The following is a 27,024-nucleotide window of genomic DNA, read 5'->3' on the forward strand; positions in this document are numbered from 1 at the left end:
AGGTGAGATATGTGAGTCTGGGTGTATCTCCTATGTACGATACATCTCCATTTAGAACAGTCATGTTCCTCATGCTCACCAGTCAGCTAGCTCCGTTGCATAGCTGGAGTTAGTCTGACTTTTAATTCTTCTCTGAGTTTCAAGCTATCTTCCCTTCCAGTTGGGGACGATAGTGAGCCGTGAGTGGCTGACCACTTGCAGGGTGTTTGTAGCTTCTTTGAATTTTCCAGCAGTTGAGGGAGGTATTTTAGGCTCTGTTCAGATAGCTCGTGAATTTTCACAGATGTTGACCTCAAGATCTAGAGACCTTGAATAAAGTGATAAATGTTCACAGTTTAATTGGCTGGGTGAGGAATTGAATTCAGCTTGTATATCATGTATCTGTGTGCGCACACACTGAGAACTGGACGCAGGGTGCGTGTGTCAGCACACGCCTGCCATGGAGCTGTGTTTCTAGGGTCACATGATGCATCTGTGTGCGCACACTGAGAACTGGACATAGGGTGCGTGTGTCACCTCACGCCTCCCATGGAGCTATGCTTCTGGGGTCACATGATGCATCTGTGTGCATACACACTGAGAACTGGATGCAGAGTGCGTGTGTCATCACACGCCTCCCATGGAGCTGTGTTTCTAGGGTCACATGATGCATCTCTGTGCACACACTGAGAACTGGATGCAGGGTGCGTGTGTCTGCACATGTCTGCCGTGGAGCTGTTTCTAGGGTCACATGATGCATCTGTGTGCACACACTGAGAACTGTAAGACGCAGGGTGCGTGTGTCAGCACACGCCTGCCACGGAGCTGTGTTTCTAGGGTCACATGATGCATCTGTGTGTGCACACACTGAGAACTGGACGCAGGGTGCGTGTGTCCGCACATGTCTGCTGTGGAGCTGTTTCTAGGGTCACATCTTTATACTGAATTCTCTCATCAGTTCCCTCTCTGTTGCCGAGAGATCAACTTGAACAGGAAAGCCTCCTCTCCCCCAGCTCCTGGTTTTAGAGCAGTGGCCCTAGGCCTTCCTGGCGCTGCAGTCTTTAATACGGCTCCTCATGTTGTGCTGACCCCACCATGACACTGGTTTGTTCCACTTCCTAGCTGTAATTTCCTATGCTTACAAATCTAATGTTCATATTTGTTCTGGTGGTCTTAGGTGGCGCTGTGAGAGGGTGATCGGGCTCCCAAAGGGTGGCTTGAGAACCACAGTTTTAGAGGGTTCTGTTATGACTGCTTGCTTGGGCAGATCATCATGGTGTACAGGAGCATGAGGGGCCAGGCCACTGCCTGAAACCACCCACCCCATGACTTACTCCAGCTAAGAATCACACCCTAAAGTTTCCAGGACCCCTGAACTACTAGCCAGCTCCCAGCACGTCACATACACATAAGAGGGACACGCCATAACACCGTATCTCCCTCCCCCATTTCTTTGACTGGGTCTCTCACAGAAGCTCCAGGTTAGCTTGAATTCCTTATCTCTCCTCCCACTCCTGTGCTGGGATCATAGCTGCGTGGATCACCCTGCCTAGCAACAGCTCTTCTGCAGAAGTTATTTGCCTTGAAATCCCATCTCTTGTATAATAAGTAGTTTTTAAGAAGAGATTTTGACCTGCTGATTTGATTTCCTGAGGAATGGCTAATTAGGAGTTAGCTGGTATGTCAGATGAGGTGAACTGACTTTTCTCCTCTGGGGCTGACGTCCTTGGTCACCCCTGGGCCTGCTGTGGTATGTGCTGTGGGCAGTGCTTTTACCTCTTTGCAGCCGTGTGTTATTATGAAGTCTCTCTCCACCGAAGACTGGAGGAGATGCTGCTGGTACCATTTGCTGAGCGGGTGTTTTTGTAAGTTCACCTTAATGTCCTTACGATGCCTTGAAACTATATTTAACATAGGTGCGTTGGACCTAAACGTGTTTAACATTATCTTTTTACTGCATAGTGAATTCTTGGCGTACTTTGTGTTTCTTTGCTGGTACCTTCAGGGTGGGTGGGGCAGCAGTGTTCAGGCCAAACACAGAGCATCCAGAATTGTTTCAGTGGTCCTCTGGTTCCACACTTGGTACTGGATGTACTTCTCATGGGAGCATGAATAGAAGGGAGGCTTTTATTGCGGAGTTGGAAAATCTTTCACTCGAGTATGGGTTTGCCTTTCCCTCTGGACTTCAGCTCTGGTCTTCAGATTTGCATTGGCTGGTGCTAAATTTAGAAGTGGTCTCTAGAAGGCTCCAGGAGGAGAGAAAGTAGGCCAGTTGAACTCTGTACTTGACACGGATGCAGAAGTTAAGGAAGGTAAGATAGCAACAATGATGAATCCTTCTGTTGCCTTTCTTAAGGCAGTGGACTAGGTAGGGGTGTGACTAATCAGAGTCTTGTACCTGCTGGGAGTTAGGACAGGTTTTTACAGAATGAGACTTTGACAGGGCATAAACGAAGCAGTAAAATCAGAATGATTTGTTACACATACATACACAACACAGAGGCCCTTGATACAAGCGGGGCGGCTGCTTTGTTTCTGGGTGGCCAGCACAGAGAGTTTTGAGCTAAATACCTCTAAACACAGACTAAATAAGTGCCGTACACAGGTCATCTTTTAGTAGTGGACATGCTGAGACGCGGTTGTGACAGTAGCTCCCAAAACTCTGTTAGGATCATTTGCGAAACCTCACAGAAACTGACTCCTGAACTGACCCCTTGGCTTTAGGATGAAGGCAGGCTTGGCAGTTTTGAGGGAAGCCAGGCTGTGGAGTAAGTGCTGTAGGCTGTGAACCAAGGGAACAGCAGCTAGGTAGACAATGACCTTGAAATCTAGTGGTGGCCTGGGGTGTTCATGAACAACTTCCTATTGCTGTGGCGGGCACTTGAGAAACAGTGTAGGGTGCGGGGAGGTGGTCTGTTCTGGCTCACTGTTTTCTCTGAGGTTGGCTCAGTTGATTTTGGATCTGCGGGGAGGCAGAGAATCGGAAGGGCTAGTGGCAAAGGAGCTGTTCAGTGTCCTCTAGGAGACAAAGGAAAGGGCCTGTGTCTTACTGTCCCCTTCAGGGCAGGGTCCCAGGGACTTGGCTTCCTTTCACTGGGACCTGTGTTTCAAAGTTCCTGCCATCTTCGTGGAATGCCACAGGCTGGAGAACAAACCTTTACTTAGCATATCGGCCCTAGGGGACATATTATACCCAAACCGTAGTACCTCTCCAGTTCTGTCATGGGTCTGCTGTAGTATGTTGGGCTACATATTATACCCAAACCGTAGTAAGTACTTCTCCAGATCTGTGGGTCTGCTGTAGTATGTTGAACTATGTATGTGGGGACCAAAAGATGTGAAAAAAATCCATAGAATCTGGGACGTGAGTGGGTTTCTTTTTCTTAACTTTTCTGCGTTGAAGAATACTTTTAGTTTCTGACCCAAGGTCTCAGTGTTACCCAGACTGCCTTGAATTCTTGAGTTCAAATGGCATGATCCCCTGTCTCAGTCTTCCTCTTGGAGGGGACTATAGACACACATTTCTTAATAGTGGCTTTTGAGCTATTTCTCTCTAAATTAGAATAAATTCATCAAGGAAATATTATGTTTTATATGTGATTATATTGCCAAGGCTATTTTTTCACTTTTATGCTGGTCCATAGAGAATGTTTTAAAATAGATTTTGGGTTATGGAACCCTTTGTGTATCTAATAACTTCACAAGTACATATCATCTTTCTTTTAAAGAACTTTGTGATCCGTGAAGCCATTTAACATTGCTGGACTGCAGACAGGTCCTTGGGTAGACAGACTGGGGTCTATGATGCTGTATTGTCACATTTCAGTCAGTGGAGACATGTCAGTGTATGCTGTATTCCTTGTGGCTGTGACCAAACACCAACCTAAGGGTTTATTTTGGCTCACTGTTTGAGGGGACGCAGTCCCTCAGAGTGGCACTGCCATGCGCATGGGGAGTGTGAGGCAGCTGGTCGCATGGTTTCCGCAGTCAGAAGCAGAGAATTGAGCACTGGTGTTCCTCTGGCTTTCTGGACATTCGTCCTTTTGGTTTCTTAGCCTGTAGAGTCGGGCCACTCACGCCACATCCCTCAGTCACACTGCTCTAAACACACCCTCATGGCCTGGGGTGTCCTAACCCCAGACCCAGCCACCATAACGAGCCTGCTGCTTTTTAAACATCACCTTAAGTGTTCCAAGTTATAGTCAGGGCTATATGTGTGCATCCCAGTGTGCTACGTCCTTTTCCAGCCCTCACAGAATCCAATGTGATGTATGTGTTGCAGTGAGCTTTTTGAAGTAAAGCATATTATATTGTGTGGTGCGGTGGTCCTCAGTATCTCCTGGGGAAGGCTGCTGTTTGTAGGAGCAAGTTGCATGCAAATAGTATTTGGAGTCAGGTGCAATTCAAGGCATGTTCTGTGCATTTTTGGACACATACCATGCAATGATTATATTAAAGCAAGCTCAGCAATAAATCTGTTCAGCTCTGTTTAAATCCACCAGTTTCTAAAGTTTATTTAACTAGGCCTTCTCTTCTCAAAACATTCTTTTACTTCCCAAAGGACAAAGATGGGTAAACATTGGTGTCACTTCTGGCTGACGAGCTGGAAGTGAATCTGTGGCTGCGGAGACTGGAGAGTTGGCCCAGCAGTTAAGTGCACTGGCTGCCTTTGCAGAGGACCCGTGCTCAGTCCTCAGTACCCACATGGCAGTTCACAACTCTGATTCCTGGGGATCTGATGCCCTCTTCCCTTTTCTGGTCTCCATAGGCAGCAGGCACATATATGCTGCACATACATACACACATTAAATAAATGAAAAACAAGCCCACAGTCGGGTGGTTGTGGCACAGGCTTTTAATCCCAGCACTCGGGAGGCAGAAGCAGGTGGATCTCTGTGAGTTTGAAACCAGTCTAGCGTACAGAGCTAGTTCTAGGACAGCCAGGGTTACACAGAGAAACCCTGTCTTAAAACAAACACACGTGAAAAAATTCTGTAGTCCTTCTGTGTCAGAATTTAGTACAACTGGGTGTGGTGGCGTACATCTTTAATCCCAGCACTCAGGATGCTGAGGCAGGAGAATCTCTGATTATGAGACTGATCTGGTCTACAGAGCAAGTTCAAGGACAGCTAGGCCAATATAAAATAGAGACCCTGTCTCAATGAACAAACAACAAAACCAAAGCAAAAAACAAAACAAAACAACAGCAAAAAAAAAAAACCAAAACAACAAGAACAAAACCCCCAAAACCTTTAGTCCCCTTTTGAACTTAGTGTCATGTTTTAAAAGCACTGCGGAAGGGCTGACCTCCGCCTGTGAGTCTGTTTAAGAGAGTAGCTAGTCGTTGAGGACAGCAAGATGGGACCAGGAACTTGAAAGCAGAAATGTATCTTTTATAAAAACTTGTCTGTGGTGTTTGTTCAACTGGAGTCTTTTCCAGGAAATAGGCACATTTGAAAACAAAACAGCACGGAAAAGGAGGACCAGAGAGACAAGAAAGGACGGGTGGGTTAGATCCTGAGCTGCATGTGTAGGTTTGTCCCCACAGTTTGTGTTAGAGGCTTAGCCCTACTATGTGGACTGGATCTTTGAGCAGTGGTGCCTAATCGGGGGCTTTAGTCATTGGGGTATCGCCTGGCCAGGGCCTGGGGGTGACACCCAGGCTTTCTGGCTCCTTTGCAGTGGTCCCGTGTCCCCTTTTGAACCCACTTAGACTGCCCACCCTAGACTTTCAGTCTTCAAAAGCATGAGCTATATAAACCTTGGTAAGGTAACATGCTGTGGGTATTTCATTCTGGTCCTGACAAGGACTAATGTAAACAGTGTAGGAAGGGTACAAAGACAGTCACCAGAGTGGAGGGTGTGAATGTACTAGGGAGTGCCCCTTCCCTCACACTGCTGGCCTGAGAAACTGGCTGTTTCAGAATGACTTTCAGACATTTCATTGATTCTGGTCATACATCAAATCCTGAATAAACAGTTGTGTTTGTCTGGCCTGTGTCCTAACTCTGGAATGTTCAGAAGACGCAGTTAAGATTTCTGAGGCTGCTTTCCTAGAGCAGCTGTGCAGGGGTCTCCTCTGCAAACCCTCCCTGCCCTTTCCCACCTTCTCTTCTTCCTCATTTCAAGACATAGGGATCATGAAGCCAAGCCTGGCAACCCTTAGGTTGCTTTCTTATAATACATATTCTGATGAAGAACATGTGTCCTATTGAGCAAAAGCCGGTCACCTTACTGTCTAAAAATCCTGAAGACCGCCATTAACTCCAGCTTGGTTCGCTGCCTGCTGCCGGATTGATGTTGCCCTTCCTTCCCAGAGCAGTGCCCTTAAGAGCTCTATCTAGTGAGCTTGACTCTTTTCAGAATTAAGGCTTCAGCATCTTCACCCCCACCCCTCATCCTGGAACCTCTTCAGCCAAGTTGTCTGTTTTTCCAGAGAATGTTGACAGGGTTGGGGATTTAGCTCAGTGGTAGAGAGCAAAAGTCCATCTTTGAGTCCACAGCTGGGGGTGGGGTTGTGGATCAGGGGTGGGGGCTGGACATGACAAAATGACTACAAACAAACAAACAAACAACCCAACCTAAACAAGCAGAACACCCAGAAGGCAACCAAAGAATATGGTTGCTGTCTTAGAATAGAAATGGGTTATAGAAACTTTAGTCACCGAATGGATTTGATGACAGCGTTCAGGGTCTTGAGGTGCCGTACGCATGCACATGAAGCCAGAACAGGACACTGCATGTATTAGGACTCCGCTTCACTGTCTTAGACGGGTCTTTCACTGCACTGGTGAGCTCTTGGGATAGGCCTGCCCTACTCCTGTGACATGAACGCTGGGGTCTTGAACTCAAGGCCTCATGTTTGTTGAGCCAGTGCTCTTACACAGAGCCATTTCCTTGGGCCTGTGGTTTTTCTATTTTTTAATTTTTGAAGTCAGGGTCTTACTTCATTACCGTGGCTGGTCTAGAACTCACTGTGTGGACCAGCATGGTCTCTAACACAACTCAGATGGGTCTGCCTTTCCCTCAGGTGCTGGGACCCAAGGTGTCCGCTGCCATAGCAGGGCCCAGTGCTGAGCCTTTCCTCCACTGTTTGCATCCTAACTGTTGTGTCCTTATTGCGCTTAGAATGGGGTGATATTTGAAGGAAGCCCTGATCTGTTTCACTGGGAGACAGTTGCTCAGCATACACAGTTCTGATCTGTAGGGACGTACTGAAGAAGCAAGAGAGGGAAGTAACTATTATAGCTTGTCATTGCAAATTTAAGGTTCTATATTTCTCTGTTGTTAACGAACATATGCAAAATATTACAAATGAATGGCGCATCGGGATTCCATTTCCAGTCCGTGCCCCAGTACTGTCTCCATTCATGTGGTGAAGTCCAGTTTGCTGCCACAGTCTTCCTTCAGTTGGAAGACTGACAGGTCCTTTCCACCGTGTGATTGACATTTACTGTGATGGCCCTGGGGACACACAAGGTCCTCATGGGCCATCAGTAGTGATGGTCTATTAGCCAGCTCTCCTGCCACATAGTTAATACATTTTAATTGATTGGAAATTGGGTATCAGTTTGGGATCATGTTTTTGTTAGTTTGCTAAAATGCTCCCCACCCCTATCATTTCAGTTAGGAAGCTGTAGGACGTCACCAAGGGACCTGTTCTCATCTGTTTGCAGGCTGAGAGACCGTGGCTGGAGCCAAGAGCATGCTGGGAGTGCCTTAGGTGACTGCCAGCTTTCCTAATGTGGATTCAAGGAGGGCATTTTTGGGTGATGAATATTAAAATGTGTACTGAGAAATGATTCTTTTATGCACATGTTTCACATTGCACTATTGGGCCTGGCCCAAGCAAAGCAGAAGAAAAACGGGTTCTGACCCTCATCTCACACGCTGTCCGTGCATATTCTCAGGCAGGCTCTGCCGTGTTGCTCAGGCTGCTCTCAAACTCGTGGGTTCAAGTGATCCTTAGGCACGCACCATGGCACCCGGCTTTAGAGCTGGCTTCTCTAAGAATTTGAGATTGCGTGCTCAGTACTCGCCAGTCCTCTGCGTCTTTGCTGTCACTGCCTCGGCCGCATGTCATTTGGGTTACAGCATGAATGGTCCGTCAGGGACACCCATTTCTTGCTCTGTGCTTATTTCCAGTTTATCATATTGCCAATACAGTAGTATTTGTTTATCACGGCACATAGGTGGTCTAGCCTCTATCACAGTGATCTTATAGCACTAGTTATGACTGTGTCCTGCGATTAACCTCTGTCACATGGCATAATTAAACAATATAGCCAGTATTCATTGAGCACTTAATTTATGCCAGGCGGAGTACTTAAATTGGCTAGAGTTATTCATATTTTGGCCTGGATTCAATTCCAGTCGCCATAGCCAGCTCTGTTACTTCGCTCAGATTACTGTCTCTGAGCTGTGGCATGGAGCGCTTGTATTAGTCAAAGCAAAGCACCCTCGCCAGATTGGCTTGGCAGAACTTCATCGCCTCACCCTTCGGCTCCAGGAATCTGAGGTCCAATTGTTGGAAGTATGGGATTCCTCTTCTGCAGATGCAGATCTATAGAATCTCTGTGCTAGTTTTCTGTTGCTGTAACAAATGCCTGCGCTATCAACTTATGAAGTGAAAAGATACATTTGGCTCAGTGTTTTGAAGACTTTAGTCCATTATGAGTTGGTTTCATTGCTTTGGACTTGTGGTGGCACAGTGTGTCATGGTGGGGGTAGCAGAATAAACTGTCCCAGGCCTGGGATGGAAACAGAGGCCAAGGTGATGATCCCACAGTCATCGTGGAGGACATATACCGAATGATCCAAAGATCCCAATAGGCCCCACTAGAGTTACCAACTCCCAACAGCCTGGCTGGTCTTTCAGTCACAAGGGCCTTTGGGTAATATTTTAGATGTGCTCCCCCAGGTCAGTGTATTTGAAGTGACTTCAGTGTGACATTGTTGAGAGGGGTACCTCTAAGTAGGATGGAGTATGGAGGGTAGCAGTGGCTCCTGGTGAAAGGGTGAACTCTGTTGTTTGCTCCACCCCCTTTCCTGCTGTTGGTTGGCTCCACCCCTTTCCTGCTCTGTTGGTTGGCTCCACCTCCTTTCCTGCTCTGTTGTTTGCTCCACCCTCTTTCCTGCTCTTTGACCATGGGCTTCCAAGCCTCCTGAGCTGTGAACACAAATGTTTGTTACCCAGAGTAGGGAAATCTATGAGAGCAGTGCAAGAGGACCCACGTCTGGGCTTGCTTTTTATCATATCCAGGACACCTTGGTAGATTAGCATCCCCTCTAAAGAACACATTTTCACTTTTTCTCTTTAAAGTCTTGTGTCCAAATACGGCCACATTGAAGGGGGAGGGGATTGGGAATTCAACATGAGATTTTTTTCCCTCCCTCCCTCCCTCCCTCCCTCCCTCCCTCCCTCCCTCCCTCCCTCCCTCCCTCCCTCCCTCCCTCCTCCTCTCTTCGTTTTTGGAGTCAGGGTCTCATGTAGCTCACTAGTTTTCTTTCCTCCACCTAAGTACCAGGGTTTTGTCCTGTAACACCGGGCTTATGTGCTGCTGGAACTTGAGCCCAGGGTTCATATCTGCTCATGCACTATGCCCACTGAGCTGCATCCTCTGCATCCAGTTGAGCCTGCCATCATTGCATGCATTGAGGCACATGATTGAACAGTGAAAACTGACACATGCTCAGACATTATGCTGCTGTGATGGTTAATGGCCTGGCATGTGAACTCAGTGCGTGCTTAGTGCAAGCCGGTTCCTTGCTGGCGGTCAGGAGACACTGCTCTTCATCCTTCATCATGTATGCTGTCATGTATGTACAGTAGGTGCTGGTGGGCTTGTACATGCCTCTCTACAACTTCCCTTGACTCCATCAGTGCCACTAATAAGTAATTTAAGGCTAGGTCAAGGGTCTTTTCTGTAAGGTTTTATGCTTCTACTCCCTTCCCTTCCCTTCTCCTTTTTGAAAATAGGTCAGGTTCGTTTCTTCTTTAGCCTATGGGAATGCTGGAGCCCTCCCCAGGAATAGCAGTGACCTTCAGCTTCCTTCAACTTCCCTTGTCCTTGATTCTTCTGGTGTGGGATGTATCTGCCAAAGGACACCAGATTTTATGGTTTAAATCAATCAGTCAACCTGTGTCTGTCTATCATCTCTATCTGTCTATCTATCTATCTATCTATCTATCTATCTATCTATCTATCTATCCTCTTTCTACATTCCATCCACCCACCCACCCATCCACCCACCCACCCATCCACCCATCTACCCATCTGGTTTAGTTTTCTTTTGATGTGCGGCTGTCTCTATAACCCAGGACCTTGATGGTGAGAGGCAGACATTCCAGCACTGAGCTGTGTTTACAGCATTTTTGTAAAGTTTGTGTTGCTTAGGTCTGCTGTGCATTTCTCCCTTCCGTCACTAGGTTTTGTTTTTGGTAGCACTGAACCCAGATCTTTGAGCATGCTAAACTTTTTTAACCACTGAGTTATACTATATGCTATTTATCCCGTTTGTTTTTTCTTTTGGTGTGTGTTGTACTGTTAGTATGGATCTGTGCAGGTGCACATAGAGGCCTCAAGTTGACATCAGATGTCCTTTGTAGATTGCTCTCTACCTTTCCTTTGAGGGGACAAACATTCCCCTTAAAAATCACATTTATTTATTTATTAGGCTCACCTTTATTATTTTGAGATAAGGCTTACCACTTTAGCCAGGTTGGTTGTGCTGGGGTTATAGGATTTGCTGCCATCCCTGGGGTCTCCATGAGCTCTGGGGATCCGAACTCTGGCCCTCCTACTTGTTCAGAGGGCAGTTTAATGATTGAGCCATCTCTCTAGCTCTGCCTTTATTATGGCTGTTTTTTTTTTTAAGACCATAGTTGTACGTATAGATCAGAAGTTGGGGGCATGGTAGAAGCAGCCAGAAAGGAAAAAAATGGGAACAGGCTTATGGACTTCCTGTCTGAGCGCAGACATGTACTACATGGTGAGTGGCTGATGCTAACTCCTCTAGGAATGCTCTTCTCAGTTGGTAACAAAGCTTTAGCAACCCTTCATCACTCTGAGGATTGCAAGTAAAAACCAGCATGAATGCCTAGGGTGTAAATGGTCACAGCATGATTTAACTTGTTACTTCTAGGAGAGGATGTGTATTCTATAAATATTGTAAAGCCTTTGCAGGCCTTTTCTTTATTAATTAGGAGAACTTTCCCAAGTGCTCTCTGCAGTTGAGCACGGTTACTAAATGCAGTTTTCCAAATGGAGCTTGGTTTCCTGAGAGCTATTTTGGGGTGGTGGATAAGTGCAGCTGTTCATATCTCTTAATATTTTACTCTGAGTCATTGGGTGGGCGGAGCTGATTAGTAATCCCAGAGCAACGTGGAGGCAGTTAGGTGCGACTCTTGTCTAATTGACTAGGAAAGGCTGAGACAGACCTGCCTTGTAATTGCGTGGTTGGAAAAAGAGAATGCATCACGTGCAAGATCTGGGCAAGTGTCTTTGCCTTTGCTTTCCCTCTGTTAGTGGAAGCGGTATGTTTTTCAGCATAAGATATGTATACAGCTTAGTTGGTAAGGGACTTGGTTAGCATGCAGGAAGCCCTGGTTTCAGCCCCCAGTACCACATAAACCAGATGTGATGGCTTTTGCCTATAATCCTAACACCCAGGAGGTAGAGGCAGGAGGATCAGGAGTTCAGGGTCATTCTCAGGCTATTTAATGAGATCAGTCTGGCTACATGGGACCTCGTCATTAAATAGAAAGATAGGGTTCATTGAAACTGTTAGGACAATGAGTCTGGGGACTACACAGACTAGTGTGTGTTTTGTGGGTGTTGAGGCCCTGAGCTTGATTTCTAGCACCAAACACACAAAGGTTGAAAGTATACACGCATGTGGACCCATAATTATAGATGTGCAAAAGACTCCTTACCCTACCTTCACAGAGTTTCACAATAATTCCGCCTAGTTCATTGCAAGTTTGAATTTTGCTCTGTCCTGTATGTTCATGACTTGGGAAGAAAAAGATTTTTTTTTTAAATGAAACAGCTTTTGGCCAGGCTTGATCTGTTCCCCTGCATAGTAGAGTGGCCAGTGACAGGCTTCCTGTTGTAAGATCCCAGCTGCCCAGGGCTGGCTTGGGGAGCAATGTTAAGTTGTCCCGCTGTTCAGGTCCCTGTGGGCTGAAATGTTGCATTGTAAATTCTGATGGAGCAAACTGACATGGCAGTAATTTTCTGGTATGTGGTTTCCAGGGTTACTGTGATCTTCCAAATAAGGAATTCAAAACAGTCATGTTTTCCTGGGTGAAGCTGAAAACAGTCTATTAAAAAGCATGTGCTGATGGAGGAGGCAGAGGCCGCGGTGCTGGGGGCTGAGCTGTGCGGGCCCAAGTGGGGCCCAGGACCCCTGAGCCGTTCCTGTAGTCATGGGCTGATTGGGACGGAGGTGACTCCATAATCCAGTGTGGATGACTGGAAGCCTAGTCCCCTCATCAACTCCTTTGGGGCTAGGAAGAAACCGAGCTGGTATCTTACCTGGAAATACAAACTGACAAACCAGCCTGCCCTGCAGAGATTCTGTCAGACAGGGGCTGTGCTTTTCCTGCTGGTGACTGTCATTGTGCACATCAAGTTGATCCTAGACACTTGGAGAGCGATCAGTAAAGCCAATGAAGACCCGGAACCAGAGCAAGACTATGATGAGGTCCTAGGACACTTGGAGTTCCCTCGGCGCCGAAACAGCAGTCCCCGACGTGCCCTGGATGTGGAAGTGTGCTCACGTACAAGCAGAGTCAGTGTGGCAGTGGACGGCACCACGGTGCTAGAGGATGAGGCCCGAGAGCAGGGCCGAGGCATCCATGTCATTGTCCTCAGCCAGGCCATGGGTCATGTGATGGCAAAGCGTGTATTTGACACATATTCTCCTCATGAGGATGAGGCCACAGTACTGTTCCTCAATATGTGGCACCTGGCTGTGTGTTGGTCTGCAGTGTTAAGCATGAGGCTCCTTCCACCTCACAGATACAGCGATGGCTTCGCTGTGGAGCCTGGGAAGCCAGGCAGGCCCTGCCCTTGGCTGGAGGGACACTTGGGCCTTCGTGGGACGAAAAGGAGGTCCTGTACTTGGCGAGAAACACCCTGAAGTCTCCTGCCCTCTCCTCTTGGGGTGACCCGGTCCTGCCAAAGTCTGATGTGCCCCTGAGCTTGGCTGAAGAAGCCAAATGTCACTGGTTGGACACAGAACTGAACCGCCCCAGCAGGCACTTCTGCCGCAAAGTTGAGGGCTATGGGAGTGTGTGCAGCTGCAAGGACCCAGCCCTGACCACTCCCAGACTTATGGTCCTCAGTGTGCCTGTGACTGTCATTGCAGGGAACCAATTACCCATACAGAATGCTCTCAGCCTGAGGGGTGTCTCCGCAGATGATAGCGGTTTTTATTGATGGCTCCCCACAGTAGATGTGGATGTGGTGGCACTGTTTGGTCTGAGGGCAGCCAGCACACTCCTGTTAGCATCAGGAATGCTCGTGTGTCTCAGCACTATAAGGCCAGCCGCACTGCCACTTCCAGCCTGTTTCCAGAGGCTAAGTTTGCCATGGTTCCGAAAGAGGACCTGGACATCGCTGTGGGTTTCTTCAGTGTCCTGAGCCAGTCCATCCACCTGCTGGAGGAAGGTGACAGCCTGTACTGCATCTCTGCTTGGAATGACCAGGGGTGTGAACACGCGGCAGAGGATCCAGCACTGATGTGCCTGGATTGGGATGGGTGCTTCGGAAATCTATACAAGGAGGAGCTTGAGCCTAAGTGGCCCACTCCAGAAAAGCTGTGGGCCAGGGACATGTGGATGCCAATGCCAGAACAGCACCGGGGCCGAGAGTACATCATCCCAGATATTTCCTGATCCTATCACTTTGGCATCATGGGCTTCATCATGAACGACTACTTCCACGAGGCCTACTTCAAGAAGCACAAGGTCAACAAGGAAGCTTTTGAAGTGGAAATTCACAGGCTGCTCAGTGAAGCCGAGGTTTTGGACCACAGCAAGGACCCTTGTGAAGACTCTTTCCTGGCAGACACAGAGGGCCGGCCGTGCCTATGTGGCCTTTTTCTGAATGGAGAAAGATGAAGACTTCACCACCTGGACTCAGCTTACCAAGTGCCTCCATATTTGGGACCTCGATTTTCGTGGCAACTCTCAGGACCTATGAAGATTATTTCGGAAGAAGAACCACTTTTGATGGTGGGGGTCCCAGTCTCCCCTTACTCAGTGAAGAAGCCACCATCAGTCACCCCTAGGGAAGAGGGAGCCCCAGGGGCTCCAGTACCCTGCAGGGCTGGGTACTGTGTACCCCGCAGGCAGGCTAGCCCCTCGCCCTCTCCTGTAGAATTTTGTAGATGCTGGTAGGTGTTAGGGTTAGTTTGTTTTTAACATGAGATTTAATTACTAACTCTGAGGGGAAGGATCCCCTGCTCCAACACCCGTTCCTGAGGTTAAGGTCTATTTATTACTTCCTTGTTGGAGAAGGGCAGGCCTCAGGACCTCTTTGGGATCCCTGGGCAGCTGATCCTGCCCTTTTCCACCCCATCCTCCCAGGTCTGGCTCAGAATCTAACCTATTTATTGACCATCCTGAAGGCTTTGGGAATAGGCCCAACCTGGGGCCTTTATTCGTCTTTGGACCAGGACGCTGCCCTGAGGGTGGGACTGGCTCATAGTGAGGAAACTGCTGTGCCCAACTGATGACAGGCCCAGTTGGGACCATGTGCTGACAGACTCACTCAGAGACCCTCAGGCCTCCTCTCAGCCTTCTCTTTGTCCAGATTTCCAAGGAGAAAACAAAACAAAACAAAACAAAAGCATGTGCCTTGAGTAATAAAAGCCTGGAGTTCAAGTGGAATGATGGGCTATCTTCCTGCGTGAAGAGAGGGCGCGGTGTCCGTCCTTCTAGGGGAAGAGGGAAGCGCACATGTGGTGTTTGTACTTCCCGGTGAGGAGGTAGGAGCTTGGTATTTGTATTTCCGGGCAAAGAGGGAGGAGCTCTGTGTTTGTTCCCTACCTCTGACCTGAGCTGTGAGTGAGCTCGCTGGTCCGCTCTGAGAAGTGGATGGAGTGTGGGGCTGGTGAAGCCCTTGCTAGAGTGGCTTTCTTTTTAACATTGATTGGTTCTTGGTCAGCTCTAGAGCACAGCCTGGAACGTGGTTTGCAGTTGCTTGGGTAGTTTGTATCAGCTGAGAGTGTGGGCCTGAGAACCATACTGTCTTGGTGACTCTCAGCTGGCTGTCTGCTGTGTGAGCTTGGGCAAGATCCTGGCCTATCTGGGTCCAGTTGCCTTAGCTGCCAGATGGAGGGAATATGCATTTAGAGGTAACCACCTTTGGCTAATAGATGAATTACTCTCTCTAAGGCAGATGATGGAACTGGCAGGAATGTAGTTCTGTGTTGGTATAGCCTGTTCTCATAATCTTGGTGTAAATTCTTCGGTCCGACTGAGTTGATCCTCCATTCCTGTTCACCATAGCTGACCTAATTTGTCCTGGGTTCTCCAGCTCAGATCTTAAGTTCACCAGGCTAGGAAAGCGAGAGCTCTCAGGGGAGTCTGCATGCAAAGTTCCTTGCTTTAGACAGCCCGGGTACTTTGATGGCTTTGGCTTCCTTGTAAAAGTGTGTAGGAGGAGGACACGCCTGGGGTTGTGCCTGCTTTGGGATGAGCTTCACTTGAGGGGTTCTGAGATCACGGCTGCACTCACTTCCTCCTAGTTTTCTCCGTTCTGTTGCTTACACATTACGTATTCCCAAACTTTTGTTTGTGTTGTGCCATGAGGCCACCTAGGACATAGAACTTGTTTGGGAAGATTGTATAAAGTCGCATGATGTTTTGTGCGCGCGTGTGTGTGTGTGTGTGTGTGTGTGTGTGTTTTCTCCTCAGCTAGCACAGAGCAGAGACAATAAACATTTGGTCATTAGAGAGCACCTCAACAACATGTACTTGTTTACATACCCCTTACTTACCTATATGCCCCCAATGAGTGGCCACAGTTGTTTCCTCCTTGAGGATTGTGTGTGTGTGTGTGTGTGTGTGTGTGTGTGTGTGTGTTTGCAGAGCTAGAGGTTCATGGTGGCTCTCTTTTTCAGTAGCTCTCCACCTTAGATTTTGAGGCAGGATCTCTCCCTGAACCGGGAGCTCCTGATTGGCTAGATTGGTTAACTGTAGTTCCAGGTCTCTGCCTGGACTGAAATTCTGGCTTTGTGACTCCCAGGCTACAAATCAGACAAGCAGTGAGCCCTAGTCTCCTTGTGGGACACGGGTCTCTGCTCTCTGCATACAGGGAATGGATGTAAAACACCATGTCAGATGAAGCACCTCCAGTCTTGAAGCTGTGGCATTGTTGACCCTAATAGAACGCTTAGTGTGTGTTGGGTGTTGCGGAGTAATAGGATCATTAGGTCTATACTACTGCTACAATACCCTTTTTACTTATTAGGGAACGGATGTACGCAAAAGTTAATTGAACACAGAAGTATTGGACACAAAACTCAGACTTGAATCTAGGCCCTGAATGTCAGTTTCCACAGTTTCCCGATGGAGAACTTTTTGGCCATTTCTCATACTTTTGATCATGGAGAGCTGCCTCTTCCTGACCTTTCGGTCTCTGCATAGCACTTTATATGCTGTGGGTGCATTGCTGTCTGTAGGCGTGCCCTGGCCATATGCGAACTGCACAGAGAAAGCTGCGTGTGCAGATGTCATTGGCGGAATGCTTACAGCTGTTCTGTTGCAGCACGAGGCCTGTTTCTCCTCTCAGGAATGCCTTGTGGTGTTCCCAGACAGCCTGCAGCCTGGGAAGCCATGTTGTGGAGTCTTTGATAAATGGAGGAAGGGAGACTTTTCAGACCCTTTCCTCCCTTGCTTGTGCTTATTTAAGCTAACTTGGAGCTGCACCGCAGCTGCTAGTTTGGTAGGAAGTAGGCGCCCCACATTGGGAGTGATGAGGTCTTGGGGAGCTCAGGGATACAGACTCTATCGAAACACCCACTCTTGCTGTCGTGGTGCTGAAAGCATATGTTGGGGTTGTTCTGATCCCCAAGAGCAGTGATACCAGACTGAACGTTTGGTGTGTGTTCTTTATGGTCGGGGGCTTGTCTTCGTCCCTATAGACTGCAGTCACATTGACATCTGGGTCTCTGTGTTTGGCTATATTCATCAGTGACCCGACGAAGGTTTGGCGTGACACAGAGTTTGTGTGATACACTTAGAGCTGTCATGATTAGCCACCTTCTGAGTGTAAGTGCACAGTCCTGATGTCACACTGCTGACCGTGGATGTGCCAGACTTGTTTTGGTTATGTATTCATGTCTCCTTAATATTAGGAAATTGGGTCTCTTGCTTTGCCAGTTGAATTAAGAACTGGGTGACTGGATGGCATGTATTTCAGACTTGTCCTTACGTTGACCCAAAGGCTTAGAGATATAACCTCTATCAGGCAGATGCCTGCCTGCCAATCACATTGGCAGGGCTGTCCTGGCAACTCCTTCACACACCAACAACCCGTTTCTCTCACTAGCAGGATGACTTATGATGTGTCAGGGCGATGTTCTCTGCCCTGAATTCCTTCCGATAGTGTATGGCCTTATTTGCCTTGGCTCTTGTGGTCATTTGTGTTTTTAGCAAACCTGCTTTCTGAAAACAAGGCTTGTTTCCTCTATGCCAGGAAGAGTCTTGAGAAGCTGAAATCTTGAAAAGGAATTTGGGGGCTGGTAAGACCCTCAGCAGTGAAGAAGGCCTGGAGTTCCTCCAGAGACCCAAGAGGAGCAAAATGACCTGAAATATGTGGACTTGTATCCTTTGCCCCTGGCATAGGCATTTACAAAAACTGCATTTTCAGTAGTTTCGGTGTGATAGCGTGGGTGTGAATAGTTGCCCCAGAGAGTCTTGATCTAGAGCTCGCTTCCGGGCAGCAGTGTTCAGAGTGTTGGGTCATTATCCCCATCCATAGATTAAGCCGTAGATGGACTTGTGGCAGATAGACGGTGGGGGTGGTAGAAACTGGAGGAGGTGGAGCCCTCAGGCCGCCCTGAGGTCAACAGCGCTGCTCTGTTCTCTTCTGCTGTAACACGGCTGCCTGCTCATTGGGGTTTCTGTCCCGCCCGGTCCCCCAGCCATTTAGTCCCAGAGCAAAATCACACAGAGAGTCTGCATTAATTATAAACTGATTGGCCCATTAGCTCAGGCTTCTTGCTAACTCTTGTAGCTTATATTAACCTGTTGTTCTTATCTATGTTAGCCACATGGCTCCGTACCTTTCTCAGCTGGGCAGGTCACATGCTGCTTCTTCGGTGGTCTGAGCAGGAGTGTGGAATGAGCTTCCTTCTTCCCAGAATTCTTCTGTTCTCATTGCCCTGCCTCCACTTCCTGTCTGGTTGACCAGCCTATACTTCTTGCTTGGCCAATCAGCATTTATTTAAAACATGATTGACAGAATACAGACAATTCTCCCGTACCATTCTGCCATGGTGCTTTGTCCCTCCACAGGACCAAGGAGCGAGGACTTGTCCAACCTCAGACTGAAACAGCCAAAGCAAATCTTTTAACTTGGTTTTCCTGCTAGTTTGCTATAGTAATGGAAAGCCAGCTAATCGAATCCATTTCCTTACTTGGCATGAAGAGAGCGAGTGTTGTGCATTGTTTGTCATGTGGTAGATGTCATCAATTTTGATTGACAGTAAGTTCTTTTTGTCCTTTATTGTCTGGTATAGTATAGTAGTATAGCTGGAATTCTGGAAAACATGCTTGCTGTTTCTCATGTGCTACCGTGTTGACCTAATCAGTGGAGATCTGCTTTGACTTGGGCTGCTCCCCAACAGCCTGCCAAGAGCTTGTCATGAAAACGCTAGTCAAAAGCTGCTTTCTCTGTCATAGTGGCCCAGCACTCAGGGCACAGACGCAACAGATCTCTGTAAGTTTGAGGCCAGCAAGAGTTAACGTAGTGAGTCCCTGAAGAAAAAACTCACACATATAATCCTGCCTCTCTGGAGCTGAAGCAGGATCTTAAGAAAGAGTTGAGTTCAAGGCCAGCCTGATGCATCCAAGAATGCTAGGCCCATGTTGGTGACAATGTAAAGCTTCCTTGTCTTAGAAAGAGAAGAACCAGGTTTTGGTGGCACAAACCTTTAATCTCAGCACTTGGAAGGCAGAGGTAGGTGGGTCTCTGTGAGTTCGAGTCCAGCCTGGTCTACAAAGCAACTTCCAGGACAGCCAGGGCTGCACAGAGCAAATCTATCTGGGAAAACCAAAACGAGAGAGGGGGGGGGGGAGAGAGAGAGAGAGAGAGAGAGAGAGAGAGAGAGAGAGAGAGAGAGAGAGAGAGAGAGAGAACAATAAGATGTTGCGATGTTGCGCTGGTTGTAGCTGTTCAGTCTGTGGCAGTCAGGATTCAAACTCTAGCTCTGTGGTCCCCTGTAATGCAGTTCCTCATGTTGTGATGATCCCCCCAACCATAAAATTATTTTTATCATTGCTTTGTAACTATAATTTTGCTACTGTTATGAATCATAATGTAAACATCTGTGTTTTCCAATGTTCTCACGCGACCCCTGTGAGAGGCTGCGAACCCCTGCTGTAGAGGAATGGAAAATTCATTGTACTTGTTGCTTTTCTTGCTTTCCCCAGGAACTATTCACAGGCCATGTCTAATTGAAAATTTTGCTGCCTGGGATGTAGCCTCAGAGTATTCTTTAATTCCAGGCTCATTGCTGCCTCTCTTTTTTGCCTAAATATGGATCTGTATTGTAATCCTTACCCTAAGGGCACTTAGTATTGCCATCTTGCTCCATTGTTATTTTAATTATTGTCAACTGTGTGGAACTGGGAATTAGTTCAGGCAGAGTCTAGAAGATGATGGGGACCATTTAGAGATCTGGGGGAGGTTTTCTGGAAAGGAAGGGAATGTTCCTCTGCTCTTTGAAGGGCGGGCAGGGAATAATTAGCTGGAGGGAGGGGTGCTCTTTGAACAGGGAGGTAGAAGAGGAAGTGCGAGCTCTCTCAGCCCTGAAGCTCATCTGCAGGACAGACATTCTTGTCTTCCTGTCTCAGAACCTCTGCTAACCCCTAGCACATTTCTAGCAAGTTTCCTGCTGATGTGAATGCTGCTGGTCTAGGGGCTACCCTTAGACACTGAAGACCAGAGCAGGGTTGGTGTGACAGCGGCTAGCCAGGATACCCCAGTCTGGGGTCACCATACACATGTGTTCTTTGTTACCCTGTTGTGTAAGCACAGACAAGCCCCAGGACTGAACACTCCACCATGGGTAGCAGGAATCCACGCACTCCACCACAGGTAGCAGGAATCCACGCACCCCATCACGGGTAGCAGGAATCCACGTCCTCCATCGTGGGTAGCAGGAATCCACGCACTCCATTGTGGGTGGGTAGCAGGAATCCATGTACTCCATCATGGGTAGCAGGAATCCACGCACTCCACCATGGGTAGCAGGAATCCACGCACTCCACCATGGGTAGCAGGAATCCACGCACTCCACCATGGGTAGCAGGAATCCACGCACTCCACCATGGGTAGTAGGAATCCACACACCCCTTCACAGGTAGCAGGAATCCACGAAGTCCACCACGGGAAGCAGGAAGCCTGGACTGGAATGCTAACACACCGTAGGAAAGAGGTGTGGCTGTACCTGTGGTGGCTCGTGTTGGGACTGGATGCTGCCATGGGAAGAGGAACTGTCCAGGCGCTCCGTTTCCTTCATTGTAGCCTGGAGTCAGTGATCCTGTGGAACAGAAACTGTTCTTGGAGAAGAACTCAGTTGTTAGACCAAATTCAAGTACTTTTCTTCTGAAGTTATTGTGTATACTGTATTGTAAACAAAGCTCCGTGTAATTTTTTATGCCTTTAAATTTTGGGGCTACAGTGTGGTGGAATGGGATTTCGAGACAGGGTTTTTTCTGTGTAACTGTCCTGGAACTCACTCTGTAGACCAGGCTGGCCCCAAACACACAGATCTGCCTGCCTGTGCCTCCCTATGCTGGGATTAAAGGTGCCCTTAAAAATTTTAATAGACACTGTAATGGTCTGCTCTGTCTCTTTAAGAGACAAGCCACACCCATTCCCTTTAGCCCGAGTTTTTCCTTTTCCATCTCCCTCTTGAATAGGCAGCATCTGTCTCTCCTCATTTCTCCTCTCCCTCCCTTGGGGGGGGTCTCTCTCTGTCTCTGTCTCTGTCTCTCTCTCTCTCTCTCTCTCTCTCTCTCTCTCTCCCTCCCTCCCTCCCTCTCTCTTCCTCCCTCCCTCTCTCCCTCCTTTCCTCCCCTCCCCCCTCCTCCCTTCTCCCCTTCCCCTCCATAACCCACTAAATAAATATTCAACCTCACTTTGCATGGTGTGCCTATCCATGTCTCTGTCTTTCGCCCACTGCGTGGCTTCCTGCCTGGAACCAGCCACCTTCGGAGAACTGCGGGGTGGTCTTGTGGCGTGCCCATCCATCTTTTTTCCCTTGTGGCCCACTGCAGCCCCTCGTGGCCCACTGCTCTGCTCCTGCCTGGGACTGGCTCGGGGACCTGCACCTGCCGCATGGTCTCATGGCCCGTTCTCCGCTGCAGCCACTTGGGAACTTGCAGCATTTTATTTTTACCATTACAGACACCCCACCCCTGGACTGAGTCTCATTGTACAGTTCTGCGTTAGCCTGGACCGCACTGGGTTGACCAGGCAAGTGCTGGGATTAAAGGCAACTACTATGCTCAGCCTTTTAATTGCTTTGAACGTCTGAGCTTTACATGAGTCTGAACATTGTAATCTTGTTTTTCCTAATTTAGTCTCCTGTTATCCTGTAGTTTAAATGGCAGGACATAGGTGTATGTATTTAAAACAGTACTAGTCATTTCATGGTAATTCCCTAGATTCCTAAACCCCTGCAGTCTTGCTTAACTAAGAGTGAGATAATGTTGGTATAAGTTGCTTAGACTTTTAGTACTGTACCTCTAGGTGATAGGGTTGCAATATATTGCCACCGTGTCCTGTCCTCCTTAACATTTTGTAATCATTTTGTAACGAATGGTCATAGATAACACTTAGATTCTTTCCTTTCATTCAAAGTGATGCATGATCATTCAGACAATTTGGAGCATAATTATAAGGCTGAAAGCTAAAACTTGTTGATAAAGTATGTATTTAGCATGTGTAAGGAGGCCTCACGTTCAGTCCCTGACACCAAGGAGGGAGGGGCTTGTGTGAACTACCTATAAGCTACATCTATTCCTATAAGCTACATCTATTCTATAACATTGACATTTATTTCACTCAATCCTTTCTGTGGCTCCAAGTCCATTGGGGAGTGCAGTGGATCCTTTGTGGGATTCTTCAGCAATTTAACAGGAAGATTAGGTGAGAAATTATTTAGTGGCCAGGTGTCTCCATTTCTGTCCTGGGAGAAAGGAATCTGGCAAGGAAGGACCAAGGGGAAGAGAGGTCTGATCTGATGGAGTGTAAGCTTATCACAAACACACTTGGATCAACTTCTGGAGGGAGGAGGTTGGAAATGCTCATCTCCCCACAAGATCTGTAGAGAGGGACCAGAGATGGGGAAGGCACTGTGTCCTTCACAGAGAAAGCAGTACCTGAAGTTGTGACAGGTCAGCCTCTTGTGGCTGGCAGCAGCCACGGAGGAACATCACAGAAGACAGAAATTGGCTGATGCCCCCAAGAGTGCTGCTGCTGAGGGTCCCTCTGAGGGAGTCCCACGGTGGGGTGGCGATGGTGCTGTGGAGTCTGAAGAGGCAGGCACAGCCGCATGGGTTGTGTATGGGGTCAGCCCTTCCTCTCCCACCTTAGGGAATTCTGAAGGACAGACAGGAACAGAGGGAGTGCTTCCGTCTTAGATTAGACTCTGTTCCCACAAGACTTTGGGGACAGTTGTTGGCCATCTTTGGGCCTAGAACCAGGTGGGAACTCTACTCACGTCTCTAACCTTGTTTTTTTGTTTTGTTTTGTTTGTTGTTTTTGAGACAAGGTTTCTCTGTAGCTTTGGAGCCTGTCCTGGAACTCACCCTGTAGACCAGGCTGGCCTTGAACTCAGAGATCCCCTGCCTCTGCCTCCCAGTGCTAGGATGCGATGCGGCACCACACCACATTTTCTTAAAAGCAGGGTTTTGCAATTATAGCCTATGCTAGTCTTAACCTCTTTTTGAAAGTTCTCATTTAATTTATTATTGTTCTTTGCGTGTGTACATGTGTGTGCGTGTTCGCATGTGCGTACTCACAAGCGTGCACAGTGAATGTGTATAGATCTGTGCACGCCACAGTGCATATGTGGGGATCTGTGTGGAGTCTGTTCTCTCCATCCTTTCCAGGCTCAGGCTCAGGTTGTAACAGACGTTTTCCCTGTGGAGCCGTCTCGACAGCCCAGGCTGTGGACTCTGGAGTCTCCTGATTCACCAGTGCTTAGTTTTTGTCCACCCTGGGCTACTACTCATAGTGGACATGACGTGGGCTCTCCTTGCGTACTGGGGGTGTTTGAGTGTGTGTGTTAGGGACAGCGAGTGACGTCTACAACGTGAGTGCTTGCTCAGAGCTCGTCTGTATTTCTACTGTGATCATTTCTTCTGCCTTCAGGATGAATTTGATAAGTCAGCTATTTTACTAAATTATTAATCGCTTCTGTTTCATCTTCTGGGTATACCAGAGATTTCTTAACCAATTGGCATAAAATTACTACTCTAGATTTCCTATAAGCCATCTCCTCATAAATGAGAGCAAAAGTGGAAGCCAAGTTCTTAGAAAACTAGGTCAGATTTATATGGTTCCTCACACATATTGCCAAAATTCTAGGTGTCTGTTTTAAATGTAATTTCCGAGGCAGAAGCCTGGCTGTTAGTGATAGCATTTTTGATGCACATGGTAGATTTCCTTGCTTAATTTTTCTTTGCAACTTTTAAGTGCAGAGAGCTAAGATGCTGAAGCCAGGCCTTCCAGTGCTGCCCGCCCGCCCGCCTGCCCGCCCACCCTCCCTCCCTCTCTCTCTCCCTCTCTTCCCCTGTACTCTGCAAAAGTCCAAGGTGACTGGATTAGGAAGTGTGTTTGTAGTTTGCTGGGCAGGTGTGGGTTTAGAAAGATTTGGCTCTGAATGACTGTTCTTTGTGATGCTCTTGTAGTATAGTTAAAGGATCAAGTTTCGGGTGTGGTAATCCTGATCAGGAGGAGTGTGATTTTGTTATGATTTCACAGAGGCATGACATCATCTGAGAAGTTCTGGTGGCTTTCTTTTTTTGTGTGTGTGGCCCATGGATTTTATCATCTGCATGAAACATGCATATTTCCAGGAGTATGTTCTTGTGTCTGCTCTGTGGCTAGTAGTACTCAGAGAATATTGTGGCAGTGGTTGTCAGCAAAAACAGTTCTTACAAGGACTGAAACCACGAAATCTTCTGTGGGAGAACCGTGTGTAAATCTTGGGGTCAGATGACTGGGTGGACCTCATAAAGCTGTGTGTTTGCTGGCTTCACCACTGATACCTGATTGCAGCATGCCTGCTCCGGCAGAGGTGCCCAGGATAGAATTTGTTATGACCTGCTCCAAGGGGTTAGAGTGTTTCCAAGCAAGAAAGAAGAGACTTCTGGGAAATTCATGTCTAGAGAATTCCTTTTTTCCCCCACCCATTCTTCAGTTATGTAAAGACACGGAAGGCTAACGGAAGATTTGTTATGTAAGACAGTGTAGTTGGTCCCCAGATAATAGTGTATTGATAGTCCTTTTCTGATAGTTGGAAATAATGCACCAGACTAAAGGAAAAGAAGATCGTGACCTGTTTGAGTCCTCAAATTGTTAGGGTAAAGTCATAAGATTGAGGCATCAGAGCTGATGTCTTTTGAGGCATCACATAATGTAACAATGAGATCACAGACCTCAGTCTCCCTCTTTGTTGTTTGTAGATGGTAGTGTGTGGCCTTTGCCTTCCTTGTTTAGCAGCTTTTGCTCTTTGGTATGAGATACCAATAGAGTTCCTGTTGACTTTTGTTGCTATGTGTTGATGCTGAGGACTGAACCAAAGACGTCAAGCATCTGAGATACGTGCTCTCTTTCCAAGCCATACCCAACACCCGAATGTTTTTCAAAGGCTGGGGTCAGTGGTATATAACTTTCAGAATGGGAATATTGTAAACCGAGCGTTTATGATTAAGGTGCTCCTTGGCCATTCCTGAAAAGGTTGCATGTGTACAACATCCAAGGAACAATACATGAAGTAAAAGCCATCTAAATATAATTTCTTTCCCACAAACATAGTTGTAGGAGGTTCCTCGCCCCTTAATACAAATGAAAATGTTCACCCCAGGAGGATAAGACTTTGATTTTCCTTCTGTCATCATTTACTGCCTTTGCTCAGCGTGGACAGCCATCATTTCGTGTGTAGATGGTCAGTGTGGAGAGGCGGTTGGCATTTCATGCATAGACGTTTGTGCCTCATGACGTCATCACAAAGGTTTGGCTCATAGGTGACAATTAAATGATGATTGTTTCCTTAACCTCTAGCTAGGCAAACCACTCCCTCTTTTCACAATTTATCAATGAATGAAAATTAAGTCTAGCTACTAGGAAGAAACTGTATGAACTCCTTTTACAGGACAAACTTGTCTTCTGGAATTTAGAAAATTGAGGTTATGGGCTGGGAGAGATTGCTCAGTAGCTAGAGTACTTGTTCTTGCAGAGAATCCAGGTTCAATCTTCAGCACCCACGTAGAGGCTCAACAAGTGTCTCATTTCAGTTCCAGGGGATCTGATTCCCTCTTCGTGGGCACCAGGCGCATAGGTGGTACACAGATGTACATATGAACAAAACACTTAAAACACATAAAATAAATCCTAGAAGAAAGAAATTTAAGGTTAGTTTGTCCATATTTATTGGCAAGAATTTCCAGGGGTGAATCATTTGAGAGCTTTTGTTCTTGTTTTCCCTGTTCAAAGTAGGGCAGAGAGACCCCTGGGCCAGAGCCAGGTACAGAGCCAGGGAGCATGCCAGCAGCTTCCTTCCACCAGATAACCGCTGTGCACGGTGTTAGCTGGAGAAGAGGCCAGCTAGCTTCACTGATTGTTACATTGTTTTCTCTGAGTGTGGAAACACTAGCATTCACATCACATCCACAGCGGCCTACTCCAAAGGACCTGGGAACCAGCTGGGTTGTGGCAGTGGGGAAGGATTTCTTCTTCCTCTTTTCGGTTATTCTTTCTTCTCTGAATCAGGATACTTACTGTCCAGTCTCTGGGAGCAGGAGTGGGGACATGCCATGAAACAGCAGTAGGGAAAAGGGTGGAGTATTTTAGGCCAGATTTCATCATGTACTCCTGAGTCCTAGCTGCACTCTGGCCAAGGCACAAGTATTTGAGGACTGAGTGTCAGTTTCAGCCATACTAAAGAGCGCTACATTTCAAAAAACAAAAACCAAGATTGATCCTGGTGGTGCTGATCTGGTGGTGCTGAGCCTGTGCCTGCACTGGAGTTGAGAGGCTGCGGTTGGATGGTCACCAGTTCAAAGTCAGTCTGCTGCATATAGAGACAGTCCACGTCTGATTGTCTCCCTCTCTTTGTGGCCTCCGGTGTCTGCTTTCGGCTCTCCCTATTCTGATGCTGTCCCCACTAAGGTCACACTCCTGACCTTCTTGGACTCAGTGCTGTGCACACTTGCTGCTTGGCTTGAGTTCTTGGCAGCTCTGGCTATATTGTAAGTCACCCCTTTGATATTGAGCACTCTTTCTATGTCCAGAAGGGCTTGGAGCGTTGATTCTGATGCCCGGAAAGTTTAATGTTCTGCTCACTAGACTAACCTCTTTAACCAGTAGCCAGGAGGTGAGCAAACTAGGCTCTAACAGAGTTCTGGAGTTGAGAGAGGTGTTTGAGGCTGCAAGACCTGGTGGAGCCCCTTGGGGGCGGGGAGCACTACTGAAGGTTTTTTCTTTTTGCTAACTGGTTTCCTCAGAGACACTTCATGTTTCCGTGAGTAAACATGGCTGTAAACAGGATTAAGGAGTACTTTCAGCACTGAAA

The 27,024-nt window shown here is 47.5% G+C and overlaps 1 protein-coding gene and 1 pseudogene across 3 annotated transcripts in view; both read left to right on the top strand.

Moving 5' to 3' along the window:
• Arhgap10 (Rho GTPase activating protein 10) overlaps positions 1-27,024 on the top strand; it is a 254,919-nt gene that overhangs the window by 19,953 nt on the left and 207,942 nt on the right. The window lies entirely within an intron of this gene.
• Positions 10,893-14,386, top strand: LOC119802183 (annotated as a pseudogene).

The sequence above is a fragment of the Arvicola amphibius genome, chromosome 15 (genome assembly GCF_903992535.2).
Source record: "Arvicola amphibius chromosome 15, mArvAmp1.2, whole genome shotgun sequence".
NCBI classification, from domain to species: domain Eukaryota; kingdom Metazoa; phylum Chordata; class Mammalia; order Rodentia; family Cricetidae; genus Arvicola; species Arvicola amphibius.